Below are 19,721 nucleotides of genomic sequence, written 5' to 3' on the forward strand. Positions count from 1 at the left end.
CCCCATATCATTATGTCAGGCTTAATAGCCACATTTTCTAGGTATGTAGCTGTAGGAAGTTCATAGTCATAGCTGATGGTGTATGACTTATTTCCAACTGTTCTTTCTGGAACAAGTACCGATGATTTGTTACTACACAAATTATAATGCATTAATTTTCTTATCTTTTTAGCATCCACGCTATACATTTTACCTCCCTTCAAAAGAAGAGCTATATACTTAACAAGAATGTGTTTTTTTGTTTTAATTTTCTTATTACTTTGTTTTTGATGGGAATGGAGCATTCTACTGGATGCCAAACATTCTCCCATTAATTTAGTTGCTCCAACCGAAATATCTTTTCAAGATTCTTACCGTCCCTTCAAGTGCTATTGTTTGTATTTATTTTGCACTTGGTTCACTGAGTATATTCGCAAGATAGTTTTTGAAATATTTTTATTGCCCTGGTTAATCCTATAAGTAGAGGTATGATTGCTACATTCGTAAGATTCCAGTTTCTTTTTATGTCGTACATAATTCATTGGTATTTTGTTATTTTCTCCCTCACTGCTCTGTTATGTCCAGCATCATTAGGAATGATTACTTCATTTAGGCTTGCCATATACTACTTCTTGTCCCATATAACTATGTCTGGCTTATTAACCATATTTTCTAGGTATATAGCTGTAGAAATTCCGTAGTCATTGTGGTTAGTGTATGACTTATTTCCAATTGTTCTTTCTTGTACATATACCCAAGATTTGCTACTACATTGGATATCAAGGTTTTTAGTTTTTCTAGTGGAGATATTTTTATCCCGTATGTGTTGTCATATGACTCAACAAAGTTGACTTCCATGCAAAAGAAGAACCACATACTTCACAAGAATGTGGTTTCTCTCCTGTATGTGTTTTCACATGACACAACAACTGTGACTTCCATGCAAAAGAAGAACCACATACTTCACAAGAATGTGGTTTCTCTCCCATATGAGTTTTTACATGACTCATTAACTGTGACTTCCGTGCAAAAGAAGAACCACATACTTCACAAGAATATGGTTTATCTCCTGTATGTGTTTTCATATGATCCAACAAATTTGACTTCTGTATAAAAGAAGAACCACATACTTCACAAGAATGTGGTTTCTCTCCCGTGTGGGTTTTCATATGACGCAACAAAGTTGACTTCTGTGCAAAAGGAGAACCACATACGTCACAAGAATGTGGTTTATCTCCTGTATGTGTTCTAATGTGACTCAATAAATTTGACTTCCTTGCAAAAGAAGAACCACATATTTCACAAAAATGTGGTTTCTGCCCCGTATGTGTTTTCAAATGACGCAACAAGGTTGACGTCCGTGCAAAAGAAGAACCACATATGTCGCAAGAATGTGGTTTCTCTCCTGTATGTGTTTTCATATGATCCAACATAGATGACTTCTGTACAAAAGAAGAACCACATATTTCACAAGAATGTGGTTTCTCTCCCGTGTGGGTTTTCATATGACGCAACAACTGTGACTTCTGTGCGAAAGAAGAGCCACATATTTCACAACAATGTGGTTTCTCTCCTGTATGTGTTTTAATATGATCCAACAAATGTGACTTCTGTACAAAAGAAGAACCACATATTTCACAAAAATGTGGTTTCTCTCCTGTATGTGTTGTCATATGACTCAACAAAGTTGACTTATGTGCAAAAGAGGAACCACATACTTCACTTGAATGTGGTTTGTCAGACATGTTAGATATATTCTAACGAACGTATATGTAATGTAGTGTACGATGATAACCAGGTATAATTATTTTAAACATTTTAAAATCACCAATGAAGAAAGCTCCTTCTTAGCCATTGATTACTTTCTTTTCTTTGCTGCAAATTCTGAAAATATAAAATTAATAAAAAGAATAATATTTCATGTGGTTAACTTGAATTTTTTTGTTTATTTTCATTAAAAATATCCAAAAAATCTATTATTAATGAAATTCAAAAAAGAAATCAGTATAGTTTTATGCAATGCTGGTCAGTCAACAAGATTAATGTTTCTTATATCAAATATTTAGTTAAAAATCTTTACGTTTCTTCATTTTAGAGATGAGGATTGCTTATTTATATTATTTTTATTCTTTAGAATACTGTTCTCATCTTAGGTGTTATTTTCACAAAGTTTCTATGTTACCGCTGATGTTATTCAGGTGTATGTTGTCTAAGAAATATGTACATAATTTTTTAAGTACTCTAACCATAGTAGCAAGCATCCTAGCAGAAAAACCTAGTACAAATTTTAGAACATTAGCAGAGAATCCTAGTACGAATTTATGAACATTTTTGTTTCCAGATGTAATCGCTATACATACATATATATATAATGGCATAAAAAAGTTTGCACTTATCATTTTTTTCAAAAGCTGCAAATTTAAGCTAAATTGAATGTAACAGTTTAAAAAATCTATATCTCATTTGTGCCATTTTTTATGCCTCTATGACTTTACCTGTTCACATTTGACTTCTAATTGAAGTATCCTAGTGTTCACGTCAATTTAAAAAAATAACTTTAAATTGAGAAGGCATAAAGAAACTCTGCACTATGGAAAATTGTATTTTAATATAATTTAGAATATTGTAACACAAATATAATCGGAACACCATGAACTAGTAAATATTTAGTAATATACCCCTTCTGCAATTTGACAGCCTGCAATCTTTTGCCATTCCTTGAATTAGTCTTCAGTAATACTCCGGTGAAAGGGGTATAATATTTCTCTTTCATTTTTGTCTAACATTCTTCCCGATTTGAAATTTTATCATTATGTAGCTGTAGCTTGATATAATGTCATACGTTTTTGATAGGATTGATGTCTGGAGATTGTGCAGGCCAATTCAAAAATGGAATATCATGCCCTTCAAGTAACCTCTTCACACTGTCAGTTGCGTGAAGGGGAGCATTACCCTACATAAAGATGAGATTATCATCTAAATTTCGGCCAAAGTAGGGTGGAAAATGCCCAGTCAACAGAGACTCATGAATTTCATTCCTTCAATCAGTTCTTAACTGTACAAAGAGAACAAGATTACACTGTTGTTGGATTTGAGAAATGGTTTCAAATCTGTTTCTGACGCTATGGATCTAGATAGCATTGTCTTCCTGTAAGAAGTAACCCCATGACGACCACATATAGCGACATCATAAAAACTGCCAATTTTTGTACTTTTGCACAGTCACTCGTACTGTTATCGAATCACATTTCAATCTATGGTCAATTTCTCGATTAGATATACGAGAAAGGTGAAGATAAGTGAGCTCCTAACCGTTACTAAGAGGAAATCGAGGCATATGGACTCGATGTTACATTGTATAACCTGGAATGATAACAGTTACGATTAGAGATGCTTTGTTGCCTAAAAGGTGCTATTTTAAGCTGGTTTAAAGCTTATTTGTTTTCTTAAGACATTAATTACTTTTCACTGTTTTTCTCAATCTATATGTAATTCATCCTATAAGGGTCAATGATTTCCTTTTTCCATCAATCTTTCTACATATTACAGCTTTTCAATGTTTTTCTAACCTTAGTGTTAGTGAATGACATGGTTCACATTTGTATTATTTTCCACATCTACATGGAATATCTTAGTCATGATTTTTCCATAAGCGTCTGTACATGCACATGTTCCTGGAGAGTCGAATCACCCTGGAATACTTTGGTGTCTACCTCTCTAGTGGTTTCTCTCAAATTGTCCACCTCATTTTGATATGTATTGTTATTAGTACATATATCCAAAGCCCAGTCAATGCAATGGAAGCACTTGGACTCACCACCTCCAAAAAAGGCAAGGGTGCAGCCCTCCACTGGCAAGGTCATGTTCACAGTCTTCTGGGACCAGGACGGAGTAGTGATGACAAATTTCCTGGAAAAGGGTACCACAATTACAGGAGTCTCTTTTGCTTCACTTTTGAGGAAATTAAGGGAACCTATCAAAATCAGGTGGGGAAAGATCAGCAAAGATACCCTCCTCCTGCAGGACAACGCTCCGGTCCACAACTCACATGTTGCCAGATAAGAAGCACAGGCGTGTGGTTATGAAATCCTCCTTCATCCTGCCTATTCTTCTGACCTTGCACCCTCTGACTTTCATCTCTTCCCAGCCATGAAGTTGTTTTTGAAAGGAAAGTGTTTCCCAGATGATGCAGCCTTGATTTCTGAAGTCACGTTGTGGTTGGAGGACCAACCTTGGGTGTTCTACATAAACGGGCTCCAGAGCTGCATCAAACGATGGGAGAAATGCATAACTGTGTATTTCCTATGTAGAGAAAGACTAATAACTGTGCAAGGTTTCATTGGTATACTCCCATGCAAAGTGGGCCAGGGGCATTACTTATTGCACGCCCCTCGTAGCGTGATGGTGCAGACATGCAATACGTGCATGACAGCTGTTAGCAAATGCACATGACGATGGGGTTATTTTGTCATAATTGATATTATCAGTGGTGTAAGGTCAATTACTTGACAGACACAGCTGTCGAGGGTGAGCTCAAAAAGCAGGTCGTATATATAGTCAATGACAGCAGAACATACATTTCATTTGGAGAAGGTTTTCACCAGTTATTCGAACAAATATTAAGGGAACCTGGGCGAACTTTAAATATATGACAAAGAAGAGTCCTGTGAAGTTGAGGAAAACCAAAACTAAATCAATATCTGACATTCGATTTTTGAATCAGATATATGTGATCAAAATATTTTAAGCTAATTTTTTCTCTCTTTCGTGTTTATTAACAAAAAATAATTTTGAGTTGTTTTATTTTCTTGTTCTTTCGTCAGTAGCATACTATTGCTATAATAAAGCAGCACTATTTTCAAATTTTGTGCAGGGACTGACTTCAGAATTGAAAACAGCAGTAAGGTAGGTTAAAATGGATACAGGGCTATATACAAAAGATAGATTAGCAGAAGGCGCTTAAAGTGGGATAGACTGGAGAAGCAGAAAACAGGCGATGGGACTTTTTAGAGGGTTTAAGGCATAGGAGATTGAAGATGGTTGTGATGAGACACAAGCCACAAGATCTACAAGCGGCTTATCAGAAAGCTATAGCAGAAGTTAAATGGAAAACCTGGCTTGACGCAAACTAGGAGTATGAAGACAAGCCCATTGAGGTTTGTCATACGAGACGGCAGATTCTAGTTGCCAACATATGGAGACAGGCATAAAAGAGGAAACAAAGTAGAGATTAGAGGACTAGAATTTAAAACGAAAGTAAGAGAAAAGCTAGGTAGATAATTATGTGTTACTGAACAAGGACGTATAAATGCACATAGAATTGATTAGAATTGATGGTAAAATTATAGAGGAGCAGAAGTGTCAGTAATAAATATGTGATACTAAACCATTAGTGACTTAAGAATAATGAGGTGAGGATGTACTTCGGTTTAGTGATGATAAGAGTATTTGACGAGAATGTAGCTCTGAAATAATTATATTTAATCAATAGTTAGGTCAGCACAGAAAATTATTTTAAAACACTAGCATCAGCATACATTTTAGAAATTGTTGTAAGTTTTGATTGCTTATAATGAACAATACCAACCAATCACGTTGAGAATGTGTTGCCAAATAGCTAAGTGTATAATGGCTTATAACATTACTGTGATTATTATGATTGATGAACAAAAGAATTAAATCCCCAAGAGGGTAGACAGTCAGCATAAAAATGGAGTTCGCAGATATTGTTATACTGGCTTATCCCAATCCTGAAAAAGACCACAGACTGTACACAGATCAGAGGGAACAGAGAGGTTGAAGAACTAATTTATCTTATCTCGTAAACTTAGACACGATACACTTAATAATTACATTATACACTATGCCCTTAATAAGTTGAATGAATATTTTCACCAATACAGAATAGGAAAATACAGAGGTGGGTTTTGAAGAAGAAAAATGTTTGTGTGGATCATTTGTTATGCACAGTGGATTTGAGCAGAGACGATGACGTTACCTGGTAGAAATAGAGGGTAGGGATTACTTGATAGTTAAGAAAATTAAACTCATTAGTATCGCATAAACATCACATGTTATTGGGTTTTGATTTAATTAGGGAAGAAAAGGCAGATGAGAACATTTTTAGATTTAAAGATGCAGATGAAGAACGGTAAATCGTCTAAAATGGAATATAAACGTTTATGGTGATGAACGAGATTCTGTATTGCAGACGATGAACAATTTTGGACAATTATATGTACTGCACCATATGGTCACAATATATATATATATATATATATATATATATATATTGATATATATATATATATATATCAATATATATAATTTACATTATATAAGCAAAAATATTTCTGACGATGCTTATTTAAGGAGGTGAATGAATACGTAGGCAAATGTATTCCATGCCAGACTAGAAAAATAAACAAGCAATACCCTTGAATGCAGGAGAACAATCTGCTTCATTTTCCTTTTGCAAAACTGGCATTGGATATTTCTGGCTCCTATCTTACAGTTTTGCGTAAAGAGTACATAGAGATGTTCATCGATATGTATAGTGGTTGGCCAGAGACTTTTACAATCTCTTATAATGAGGCTGAAACAGTGGCTCATCTGCTGTTGGATGAAATTTTCCCAGATTCGGGACACCACTCCAGTTGTTAACAGACAATGGGTCCAAAAATGTTAACAAATTGATGAAGAAGGCATTGTAGGACCTCAACATACATCATGTAAGCACATCATTTTATCACCACAAAGTAACGGCAAAGTAGAACGTTTGAGTGAAAAGTTGGCAACAATGAACTCTCATGGATATATACATAAACCAAATGTTGGCGGTTGTCAGATTCACCATGCTCTTCAATAGATCCATGATTTTGCCAGTACATAATATATTAATGCCTTGTAAAATATACTAGCGTGATGAGCATACAAGAGATGCATCGATCGTTTGCTTTAATATTGGTAAAAAGCTAAGAAAAACTTATAGAGATGTCGAATGAGAAAACAAAGTTCATAGATTTTCATCTTATATTAAAGATCATCAATCAAGGAATGTGAAAGACCGTTAAAAAGGCTGCATTGGCTGCTCTGAGTCGGATAGCGATTCAGCCATGGAACAAGCTGATATCCCAATATGGAGGATTCGACATCAATGAGAAAGGCTGGACGAGGAGTCTAACATACCATTGATATATATATATATATATATATATATATATATATATATATATATATATATATATATATATATATATATTCTGTTTATAAAAGAATATATCTTTTCATGGTGGTGAGGCAGTAAAGAAACAGAAATAAGTTTTTATATAAAAACGAAGTGTACAAATGTTTCTGGCTGTTGAAAAATGTACTCTGCAACATGTTTCACTTGGTAGCAATGTATGATAATTAAGGGATTACTGTTGCTCAGTCATTTGAACGAACATTAAAGTGAATAAATCTCTTCTGTCTTCCATCATTCTTGTTTAACTTAGTTTTGAAAGTGTCAATAAGGTGACAGACATCAGTTTGGAAGGATCACAGAGAAAACCATAAATAACGTGCACCTAAACTTAATATAAAGCAAGTTCCTCGACATGACATCCTTTAAAGTCAACTCGAGTTGGCTTGGATATGTTTCCAAATATACTAACACTCAAAACCTGCAAAAGCCGACAATCAAGCCTTTCTCATTCATACGAGTTGATCTGAGTGCTATTGAGTTGGCTAAGAATATCAATAGAATATCGCATAGAAAATCACCTTCCTAATGGGTGTCAGTGTAAAATTTTTGTAAAAGTAGTCATATATTTTAATTAGAAGAGAATTGGTCAATTTGTATTTTTGATTACATATTCTTAATTTTCTCTCCTCTTGTTCTTCCTTTTCGAAGAAAGCCATTTAACCTATGCAGAAAGTTGGCTGTGAACAGAGGGAGGAAAGACAAAGAAGTTTTGTTTGTTTTTCATGATTTGAGGAGAATTTTTTTTGTTGGGGGGAAACCAGAAACCATTTTAATGATTTTGGACATGTCAGAAAATGATCAGCTTCTTCTCATGCTAATCCGAGAAATGGTGCCTTTTTAGTACGTTTTTTTAAAGAATAGAAACAATCTGTATTGCACAAGTGACCATCAACCATTTTAAGCTTTCTTTACTTTCTTTTTTGTTACATGACCAATCCTTTGAAGCACGCACACATGCTAGCCAAGTAAGTTACGATTTTCCATACACAAATTCATAACATCTACTTATGAAAGCCCCATTTATAATAACTTCCTTTTCATCTATCACAGTTAATGTCCCCAAAATACAAAATAATTTAATTTTATGTCACCTTCACTTTTGAAAGTAGAATTAAAGTTAAAGTGTACTATCACAATCTGGTAAATAATTATGGAATCTCCATAATATATTAATGCCTTGTAAAGGAAGAACAAAAACAAGTTTTCGACATGTAAAGAAAAAAAGAACATTGTTGTGTTTTGCTCGTATCATTTGGATTATTTAAACTATTGTTCTCATCTTAAATGTTATTTTTACAATGTTTGCACAATAAATAACACTCAAGATGAGAACAGTAGTCTCAATAATCTAATAATACAAAGAATCATTCATCATCTAAAAATTCAGAACCGTAATATCATAATTTGTTTAAAAATCATAATTATTTTTTTAAATTTAATCAAAGTTATTTGAAAGGTTTGTTGAATGTATTTTTGAGAGAACTTCAAAATTCAACATAATAAGTTTCTTTAATTATCAGCATTCTTTAAACAAACGAACAGGATATTTGATAACTGCATTTCCTAATAAATTAACAGGAAAACTCTTTGGTATACTTATGTGGGTATACAGTTTCTGATACATCGATCCCTTATATGGAAACCAATTGATTAGAATAAAAACATTTAATTAAAAAAGGAGAAAACAACAACTAAATATAAAAAAGACTAAAAAAAGGGTAAACTCTCAAAATTGGCTTTAAGGTCGATGTTTCAAAAATGGAGGATCGATTTACTAGAACTTTGCATTGAAACAGAGAATAACTTAAAAATTGTAAATATTGACATTTTTTTGATAATCTGGTAGATTAGTGACACAGGAGCATACCACTTCCATGCATGCGTCGAGAATTTTGTTTTTTTAGTGAAAATCATTTTAAAGAATTAATTTTTTATCATTGTGACCTATAAAGAAGTTGTTCTGGTCAATGTCTAAAATCTTTACCCCCCCCCCACAAAAAAGCTTTCATGATTACCACTTTTATACGTTTTCGGGGATGCTGAAAACGAATATATGCTTTAACAATGGCGCAGAGAGATAGTTCTCATGATATGAAAAATGTACTTTTTAAAAAGTGGTGTATCACTTTTCATTATAGATTTAACGTAAAATGAGCACCCACTTTATGACCACCTAGTGAGTGAAGCTAAAAGTGTTTTTTTCTAATTTCCTGAGAACATTAAAGTACAGAAAAAAGAGAAAAATCTGTATACAGATATGTGGCATTCCCTGTGTTATTAATAGTGACCATTTCTGTATGTGCAAGCATATGCATATTTTTTCATATGCAGTGTAATTCCTTATGTTATCAGTAGTGGCCAATTCTTTACATTGTGAAATATTTGAAAAATAATTGGTTTGTGACAAAGTTTAATGGGATATTCGTTTTCAGCATACAAAAAACCTATAGAAATCATCATGTTAAAGGTGATTGTTAAAGTCGAAAGTAAGTAAAAATTTAGCAAAACGGCTTTCAGGCAGCCCCCAAGTAAAAAACTCATCACTGTGTAGCCTGAAAGTGGGTGATCATTTGGTGCTAGTGCACTTACTGAGCTGCACTATTTAAACATTTTTTTTCCTTTTTTTTACATGGAAGTAACCACTTATCAACGCCCAGAGGCCATTTGGGAATAAGAGTTATTGCACGTACAGTAATCACTGGGACAATATTGTAGTATTTGTTAGTAATGGAGATCTGATAATGGAGTGGTTTATCTTATGTTGGACTTGTAGACATCGAAAATGTAGTCAGGCGAACGGAAGAGAGTTCCACGGGCTTGCACTTCTAAGAAAGAAGCTTTATTCATGCAATCTACGTTTTGATTTAGGCAGGTAAAGAGTGGGGAAAATTACTGACAGTGGTTTCAGCTAGACGGGTGCTTTTTGTGAAAGATGGGCAAGGGAGACCAGAGATTTGAGCTCAGACAAGCACTTCCTATGGAAATAATGATAAAAGAAAGACAAGCTTACAACGTCCCTTCTGTGGGAGAGAGGTTGCAGGGAAGAGACAAGGGTATTCCCCACTAGGCTACGAAGTCTATTTTGTACTCTGTCAAGGCAGGATAGGCTGTTTTTAGCAGCTCCTGTCCATATGTGGCAGCAGTACTCCATCCTTGGACGTACTTGGCTTTTATATAGATAGCGAATTGCATCAGCAGTGAGATATCTACTGGAGTGGTAGAAGGATCTCACCATTTTTCCAGCGACCTTGGCAACAGATTTGATGTACATGTTCCATTTCAGATCAGGAGCAAAGGTCAATCCCAGAAGCTTGTCAACACATGGTGCCTCCCCAAGAGGAGAGCTATCTATTTCAACTGATGCCAGATGGGGATCAGAGCATTGATGATGTAAAGATAGAAGCTTGATTTTAGATGGATTAAATGTAAACAACCACCTCTTCCTCCATTGTACCATGCACTCAAGGTCAGAGGAGAGAGAATCTTAGAGAACTTTGTCATTTACGGCCTTTGATGTGTTGCCATAGATGGTCGTGTCATAGAGCATAGATATCAACGAATGATTCAAGTATATGTTTTGGGAGATCATTGATGTAGATCAGGAAGAGAATTGGGCCCAGGATGGACCCTTGGGGGACACAAGCATTATTACTGTGGGCTTCTGATTTCTGCCCATCAACCACTACTCTTATGAGCTTATCAGAGAGAAATGACTTAATATTTGAGAAAACATTTCCAGTAATACTGTAGCTGGAAATCTCGTGAAATAGGCCTTTATGCCATACCTTATTGAAGGCCTTTGATATGTCAAGAGCAATTTCCCTAGAAAGGAAGCTTTTGTCGAGATTCACTAATCCTATGAGCTATAACCGTTAGCACATCTGCTGTAGATCTAGCAGAACGGAAACCATTTTGCATGTCACCAAGAAGGTTATTTCTGCTGAGGTGGTCGACTACTTCTTAATTTAATATGGATTCCAGCAACTTACCCACGACAAACAGGAGACTTATTGGTCTGTACTGAGAGGGAGATGACTTATCACCTGAATTCTTAAATACAGGGCATACTGATGAGGTTTTCCAGGGTGTTGGGAAGCACTTCTCCTAAGACAACGCTTAAACAGTTTTGTAAGCATGGGCCAAGTTCTGGTTGAAGCTTTTTCAACATTATAATTGGAATGCCGTCAGGGCCAGTTGCTTTACTGAAATCAAGGTTCTTGATCAGCTTGGCAACATCACACACAAAGATTTGCATGTTGCATAGCGTGTTGTCTGTTATAGGAGGAAATACGGAGAGTTGATCACCTTTGTTGCATAGGGTAGAATTAGCTGCAAAGTTCGTGGCAAATAGTTTGGCTTTGTCTGATGCTGACAAGATGACGTCATTGATGATGGTTGGGATAGAACGCATGCATCTGTTCAGGGTCCTGTTTGCTATTTGCCAAAACTCGTGGGAACCAAGCCGCTGCTCAGCTACTTTGGATTTAATGGACTGAGCATATAGCTCTTTTGCATTTTTTATTACTCTTTTACAGTGGTTGCCGGCAGTCATGAAAACAGCTTTAGTCTCAGTACATCTATTATGTTAGTAGCTCTGAAAAAACTGATTTCTGTGTGCAATTGCAGCAGCACATTATGAGGAGAACCATGGCTGGCTGTTAATTTTTTGTTGGAATATTTTGGATGGTATGAATCGGTCTATACCTACAATTAACCATTCAGTCAGGTCTGATACTAGAGAGGACATAACCCTTTTAAACATGGAATGCAGAAGTAGATCAGATAGGAATGTACTCAGCCATCGATATACTGTTCGGTGGAGAGTTACATCTGAAGACTTGTTGCATTTCATTTTATTCTTAACTGATACAACCGAGTGGTTGGAAGATCTCAGAGGAGATAGAACGGAACATGAACATAGCTCAGGAGAAGTTGTGAGAAAAAGGGCTAGAAGGCTTGCATACTGACTGGTAGTATCGGGCACATCGGTGGGTTCATGAACAATCCAAGTGAGGTCACAGGCAATGGAGAAGTCATGACAGAACCACCCCTCATCATCTGTCTTGTGTGAGTGGGTCAGCCATTCCACATTGTGGACATTGAAGTCACCACAGATGTGAATGTTAGCCGAAGGATTAGCAGACAGGATGTGGTCAATTTTCTCAGATATGTTCTTAAAGATAGTAACGCTGCTGCTGTGGGGGTGATAGAGGGCAAACATAAATGCAGTGGTGTAAGCAAGTGCAATCCGGAAGCACATATAAGGTAAAATAGGATCATCTCTGGAGATATCCCTACCACATGGAAAGTCATCTTTAATGTAGGCACATATTCTATGCCCATGGCGATCTTTGGGGTCAGATTTAGATGTTAAGTTAGAGTATCTATTAATTATGAATTCATCTAGTGAAGAGATTAGCCCTATGCCAGTTTCGCTAAGGAACAATATGTCCAGTTTCGTCTCATGCAATTGGGTTTCAACCTCTGGAAGATTGGAATGTAGACCCCTAATGTTAGAGGAGAAATAGTAGTAGCGGTCTACATTGGAGGATGGGGTTCTAGGTTTGTTCATGTTTGTTTCTGGAGATAATTCATGTTTAGGTTTTGGGATTTGTGGATCAGGTCCACAGACTTGGTTAGAGCAGGTTAGAGAGGGAAAGTAAGAGAAAAATACAGGACATTTTTGTAGCACATAAGGTTAAGCCGTAACAATTACCCACTAACATGGCATTGAGAGACCCCACCAGAAACTACTGCATGGTTCAGAATCTATTCACCAAATGGCAATACAGCAGCCCCAGTACTTTGTGCCTGCTGATAGGACAGCCTCCTTAGTGGTTAATCCAAGGTTCGGGTCCCTGACTATCAGGCAGATAACATCAGATGAAATGTTTACCTCCAGCACCCTTACTACTGACATGGCTACAAGGATAGCCATAAATACAGTAAATTTCTGACACCTCAGACCTAGAAAGCAACTTCTTCTTCACCCTTTATCAGAAAAATCACTCATTGGAAATGAGGACTGAAGGACAAATAAGGAGAAGTGAGAGTTACTGGAGCTGCTGATAACACATCCAGAGTGCATTATCTACTCTCCATTAAAGAAAGGAAAGGTAAAAAAAGGCCAGAGATAAAGAGCTTAGAAAAATATATTAGGTACGAGGAACTTTTTAATATCTACTTAATATAAGTCTCTCAGATTTAATATCGACTTAATATAAGTTCTTTCAGATTTAAAATTTCATCATTGTATTACTGTTGCTTGATGTAATGCCATACGTTTTCGATAGGATTGAGGTCTGGAGATTCTTCAGGCCAATATAAACAACGAATATCATTCTCTTCAAGGAACATCTTTACATTGCCAGTTGGGTGAATGGAGAATTATCCTGCATAAAGATAGTATTATTATATAAATTCCAGCCAAAGTAGTGTAGAAAATGCCCAGTCAACATATTAATGTGGATTGGTGAATTAATTGGATCTTGCAAGCGAAATATAGGCCCTAGACCATTGGCACTAATAACGTTCACACCAAAACTGAATCTCTACCACCTTGCAACTGTGCATCTAGGATCAATGCCGATTACTTTATTAGATAAACCAGAAAGGTGGAGATCACAAAGAGAAAGTCGAAGCATATGGACTAAATGTTACCTTGTATAACCTGCAACAACAACAATTACTATTAGAAATGCTTTGTTGCCTAAAAGGTAGATATTTAAAGCTAAGTTAAAGCTCATTTTTTGCTGCAGAGCTTTTGCATTCTTGATTTTGTTATTTTTTACGTTGATAAGAACACTACGATACTCCTACTATTAGAAATGTTTTGATGCCTAAAAAGTAAATATTTAAAGCTAAGTTAAAGCTCATTTTTTACTGCAGTTTTTGCCTTCTTGATTTTATTATTTTCTAAATTGATATGAACACTAGGATACTCCAATCAAAAGTCAAACATGAACAGGTAACATTATAGAGGAACAAAAGATAAATAAAATGAGGTATAAGGTTTTTTAAACAGTTACATGCAATTTAGCTTAAATTTGCAGTTTTTGACAAAAGAGAAGTGCGGACTTTCTTTTTCGCATCACCATAGATACTTTTCACTACTTATTACTATATTATTTATAATTAATTTTTCCCAAATCATGTAAAATATTTACTAGGCTTAGTAATTGATCATCACCCAGAATATATACGGTTTCCTTAAGCCAGATTACTCTTCATTCTTCTTCTCTATTTATAATTTTTACTTCATCCCATAAGAGTGAATGGTTTCCTTTTTACATCCATATATATATATTCCGCCATAACTGATTTTTAAATCTCTCCAATGTTTTCCTCACCTTACTGTTAGTGAATGACATGGCTCACATTTGTATAATTTTCCACATTTATATGGAATCGCTTTGTCATGATTTTTCCATAAACCGCTTGACACACACGTTTCTGGAGCGCCGAACCACTTCCAAACACTACCCTAACGTTTTATAGATTACAGATTCTTTCAATAGCATTTTCAAGTTCAAATAAAGTTTTATGATATCTGTTTTTTATTCAATTATAAGTTTAAAGTACAGAATAAATACTAAACACCCTTCTTTCCCAATGTTAAGAAGGCTTTCTAAAAATAACATTATTATTTCAGCATGGATCAATAAGTGCACTGGTACTTCTCATTTTACATTAAATTTATATAAAAATGATCCCCACTTTTGGAAAAAATAATCTCCTCATATTATGAAATCTAATTCTCTGCGTCATTTTTGAAGTATATATTCGTTTTCAGCACATCCGAAAAAAAAATTTCATTGTAAAGATTTTTCGGATTTTTTAATTTTTTTTTTTGCTTTACGTCAAATTGTAGACATTGATCGTTGTTTTTTATGTTTAATTATTGAGAATATAATAACAGTTTAATAATAATAATCCACTGAGAAAATTGAAAAAAGATGAAAGCAAAAACCATTAAACAATATAAAAAACATTTAGGATTTAAAGGTTTTTTTCTTTTCTTTTTGTCTTTGGTAAACAAAAAACAACATAACTTAAAAATATTTAAAATTCATAAAATTATTTTTTTATGTTTAAGTCAGTATTGAATACAAAAAAATTGACAGCGAAAAATGTTCAACGATAAAATCAACATTTTCATTAGGATTATTCACTTAGTAAATGTAGTTATCTCCCTTACGTTTTAGCGAATTCTGCAAATGCGCAAAAATCGATACTAAATTAATGTAGTAATACTTACGTTTTTGTTTTATAATCTGTTTTCGATTAACTTTATCTGCTTTTATAAAGGAAACGATTTTTCAAATGTGATTGACTTTACAAGCTCAACTTAACATTCAAGATGACGAACGGAAGAGCAAGTTCGCAGAAAACAAAATTGAAGAGGAAAAATAAAAAAGAAATCATTTCGAAATAGAGTCGATCTATTTGGTGAATATCATGGATAAAAATAGTATTATTTTATTTAACATTTTAATATTTACATGAGAGAACAGATTACAAGTTTCATCCTTATTAATTTTTTAATTCATAGCACGGTATGTGCAATTTAATGGCAGAAAATGATAGGGAAACAGAGTTTTGAAAACCACCATATTATATTAAAATTTTTTTTTCCAGATTATCATATTTTTTATGCATTTCTGATTATTTTTCATCATGTTTTAAAGATTAAATTAAAAAAATACAAATAAAAAATTATATATGAGATATAAAGATGTGTATTATGCACTGTAATTCACTGGCCTCCATGTTGTATGTGTGCACGATAAAAAATCTACTCTGCTGCGACCGACAGTTCCATCTACTGGAAACAAAACCATATTTTAAATTGTTGACATCTACAATGTTTTATGTTAATTGTTGATGTCTATAATGTTTTACTTTTAATTGTTGACATCTACAATTTTTTATTTTTAATTATAGCATCTACAATGTTTTATTTTTGATTGTTGACATCTACAATGCTTTATTTTAAATTGTTGACATCTACAATGTTTTATTTTTAATTGTTGACATCTACAATGTTTTACTTTTAATTGTTGACATCTACAATGTTTTATTTTAAATTGTTGACATCTACAATGTTTTACTTTTAATTGTTGACATCTACAATGTTTCAGTTTTAAATGATAGCATCTACAATGTTTTATTTTTAATTATAGCATCTACAATGTTTTATTTTTGATTGTTGACATCTACAAATTTTTTATTTTTAATTATAGCATCTACAATGTTTTATTTTTGATTGTTGACATCTACAATGCGTTATTTTTTAATGTTTGAAATCTACAATGTTTTATTTTTAATTATAGCATCTACAATATTTTATTTTAAATTGTTGACATCTACAATATTTCATGTTTAATTCTTCACATCTACAATGTTTTATTTTTAATTGTTGACATCTATAATAATTTTTATTTTTAATTGTTCATTCATGCGTCATTTGTTTTTATTTCTTACAATTTTAAAGGATACGTCGATTTTTTAATTTGGCGAAAAAAAATCCAAGAAAGTTTCAAAATAACATAAAAAATTACAACACAAAATATTTTTTCTAAAACTTTGTAATTTTTGAGCTATTGAATTTAAAAAGACAATAATTTGCGATTTTAGTCATCATATCGATGTCACTGAACACATCCATCAAAATAAAACTGAGTTTTTAAAGAAAAAGAAATAATAAAATTCATTCAATAATTGGTATTTTAAAGTTTATTATCCATTTTCATATTAAGTTAAATGAAATGACAAAAACAAAAAATAAACCACGATAAATTATTTAGTTTAAAATACAAATAACGATTTACTAAACGTTTTATTTACTTGATATTTTTCTGACATTCACCGGAAGTTATTATCTCTCCTAGTAAGTTCGATAAAATTATTATCTTCCTTAATAAGTTCGATTTGTTTCTATTTTTAACCTTTTTAAATAATACAGGCATATTGAGAGTAGATACGGAAAAAAAATGAAAAAAAAAAAACATTGTTGAGAACGCAAAGAGAAAAAAATAAGAATCGAGAAGTTATAAAGGTCTAAATGGGGAATCGTATGCGTATGGAAATGAATAATACAGTTAAAAGTAAGGGGGTCTGACATGTGGGTAAAGAAAATAAACAAAGTTCGTAGTTAAGATGAAATAATATATATAAAAAAAATAACGTTAAAAGTATTAAAAAGTGTCTTTAAGAAGGAGGTATATAATGTTTCTTACCGGAGATGGCTTAAAACGGCGATACAGAAGATAAAAGACGGCGACATGTGTGCTAGAAAGGCTGCTGACTAAAATTAGGGAACAAAACACCGGTCAACCTGCCGGTGTCGAATCAGGGGAAACTCTATAAGAAAAATGTCCGGCCAAGGGAAATAACTGTTGAAGGAAATGTAAGAAAAAAAGAAGGAAAACTAAAACATAATACATGCAAAATAGACAACTATTAAAAAAAAAAAAAAAAAAAAAAACCTTTATAATTGTTGTAATTTATTTAAGATATTTTTTATTGAAACACTGTAATTAATTTATTTATATTTGAAAAAGAATGTTTTCTTAAATTGAAAAGACTGTTTAAGAGTTAATCTTGGAACTTAACTCTGCTGTTTTATCAGTAAACTATTTCTAATTTAATGAATTTCGAAATATTCGTGTATTTCTGATAATACACACACACACACACACACTCACACACTCACACACACACACACATAGTCATCCACATGAAGTACAGCTCATCAGTGCAGCTAGACACGCAACTGCCTCAAACCAGGATCGAAACCCGACCGCCCAAATGACAGTCAAGGCTTCTCACCATTACTCTATATGGCTGGTGTTGTGTGGGTAATGAATTAACGATGTTTTGCCATCGTCCAAATGCCTCAGCTCGATTTGTTTACAGAAAGAGTGATGCTTAATATGCTAATGGCAGTTTGTATATCACTTGCCAATATGCTCAACCCAAGATAAGATTGTTTGTGTGCATTTTTTTTTTGTATGTTCGGCAACATTTTTCTTCGGAGGGGGGTACTGTTTCTCTACTACTATGGCGTGATGTTTGACCTAGAAAACGTTAACATTCGTTTAATCACCTGCTTTGATTACCGTTTAATTTCAACCATTCTCACTTCTCTGCGCGGTAATGTGTCACCTTTTTCTGCCTGTGCTCCAAGACTTCAGATTCGAGCCTACCTCCCTACCAAAACTTTTTTTCTTTAACACCTACACACACCCCGGCAATGCCAAGCACCCCGCTACTCTAATATATAAAAAGCAAAATGCGTGTGTGTTTATATGTCTCAAAAAACTTCCGACAGACGCATTTGAACGTGACAAAATTGGTATCGTTTTTAAGCTCGGACTTGCAGACGACAAATATTGAAAAATTGGCCAAAACATTAATTGCTTTACCCTCCATTGAGCAGTTTTCTACAAGGAGGGGTCGCTTTTTTTCATCGACATTTTTGCAAGTCATCATATCCTTTCAATTGACTACGCTTCCTATACTCGCAACTTTTCGTTGCACGATGGATGCATCAACTAAGACTATGTTATGTTTTTTTACAACTTCTTTTCCTTCTTTGCGAACCCGCCTGTCTACTACAATTTTTTTTAAAAAACACCTTTATCCATTCGGGCTGCCTCCTGTTGTTATGATTACTCCTTTCCCACTACTACCACTTTTTAAAACATTTTTCGTGGTTCCTTACTACACCTTGACATCCAAGTTGTAGTCCGGAGGGAAGCAGGCAGACGGAACAGAGTTCCACAGGCGTGCAGCCGGCCCCAAGAAAGAAGCTTTGCTCATGAAATCCACGTCTTGATCCAGGCACAGATATAGAGTGGGGAAAATTTCCCACAGCGGACTCAGCCAGACGGGTGTTTTTCGTGAAAGATTGGCGAGGGGGGACCAGGGACTGGAGTTCAGACGAGCACCTGCCATGAAAATAACGATAAAACAAGGATAGGCTCGCAACGTCTCTTCTGTGGAAGAGGGGTTGCAGGGTAGAGAAAAGGGCATCCTCCACTAAACCACGAAGTCTATTTTGTACTCTGTCAAGGCATGATAGGCTGTTTTTGGCAGCTCCTGCCCAGATATGGCAGCAGTATTCCATCCTTGGCCGTACTTGGCTTTTATATAGATAGAGAATTGCATCAGTAGTGAGATATCTTCTGGAGCGGTAGAAGGATCCCACCATCTTTCCAGCGACCTTGGCAACAGACTTGATGTACGTGTTCCATTTCAGATCAGGAGTAAAGGTCAAACCCAGAAGCTTGTCAAAACACGGGGCCTCACCCAGACGAGAGCCATCCATCACAATTGATGCCAGCTGGGGATCAGAGCGTTGATGATGTAAGGATAGGAGTTTGGTTTTGGATGCATTAAAGGTAACTAGCCACATCTTCCCTCACTGAACCACACGCTCGAGATCAGAGGAGAGAGAATCCGAGAGAACTTCGTCATTTACGGCCTTTGATGT

The 19,721-nt window shown here is 34.5% G+C and overlaps 1 long non-coding RNA gene across 1 annotated transcript; it reads right to left on the minus strand.

The window, feature by feature from the left end:
- Nucleotides 1-233: 233 nt before the first annotated feature.
- LOC145270409 (uncharacterized) lies at nucleotides 234-17,566 on the minus strand. The gene is made up of 3 exons (XR_013865346.1): nucleotides 17,464-17,566; nucleotides 1,026-1,863; nucleotides 234-940 (listed from the first exon to the last, which is right to left on the minus strand). It is a non-coding gene; the product is annotated as an uncharacterized LOC145270409 (long non-coding RNA).
- Between the last annotated feature and the right edge of the window lie 2,155 nt (nucleotides 17,567-19,721).

Source organism: Euprymna scolopes, chromosome 46 (genome assembly GCF_053919585.1).
Source record: "Euprymna scolopes isolate OS-2025 chromosome 46, ASM5391958v1, whole genome shotgun sequence".
Taxonomy (NCBI): Eukaryota; Metazoa; Mollusca; class Cephalopoda; order Sepiida; family Sepiolidae; genus Euprymna; species Euprymna scolopes.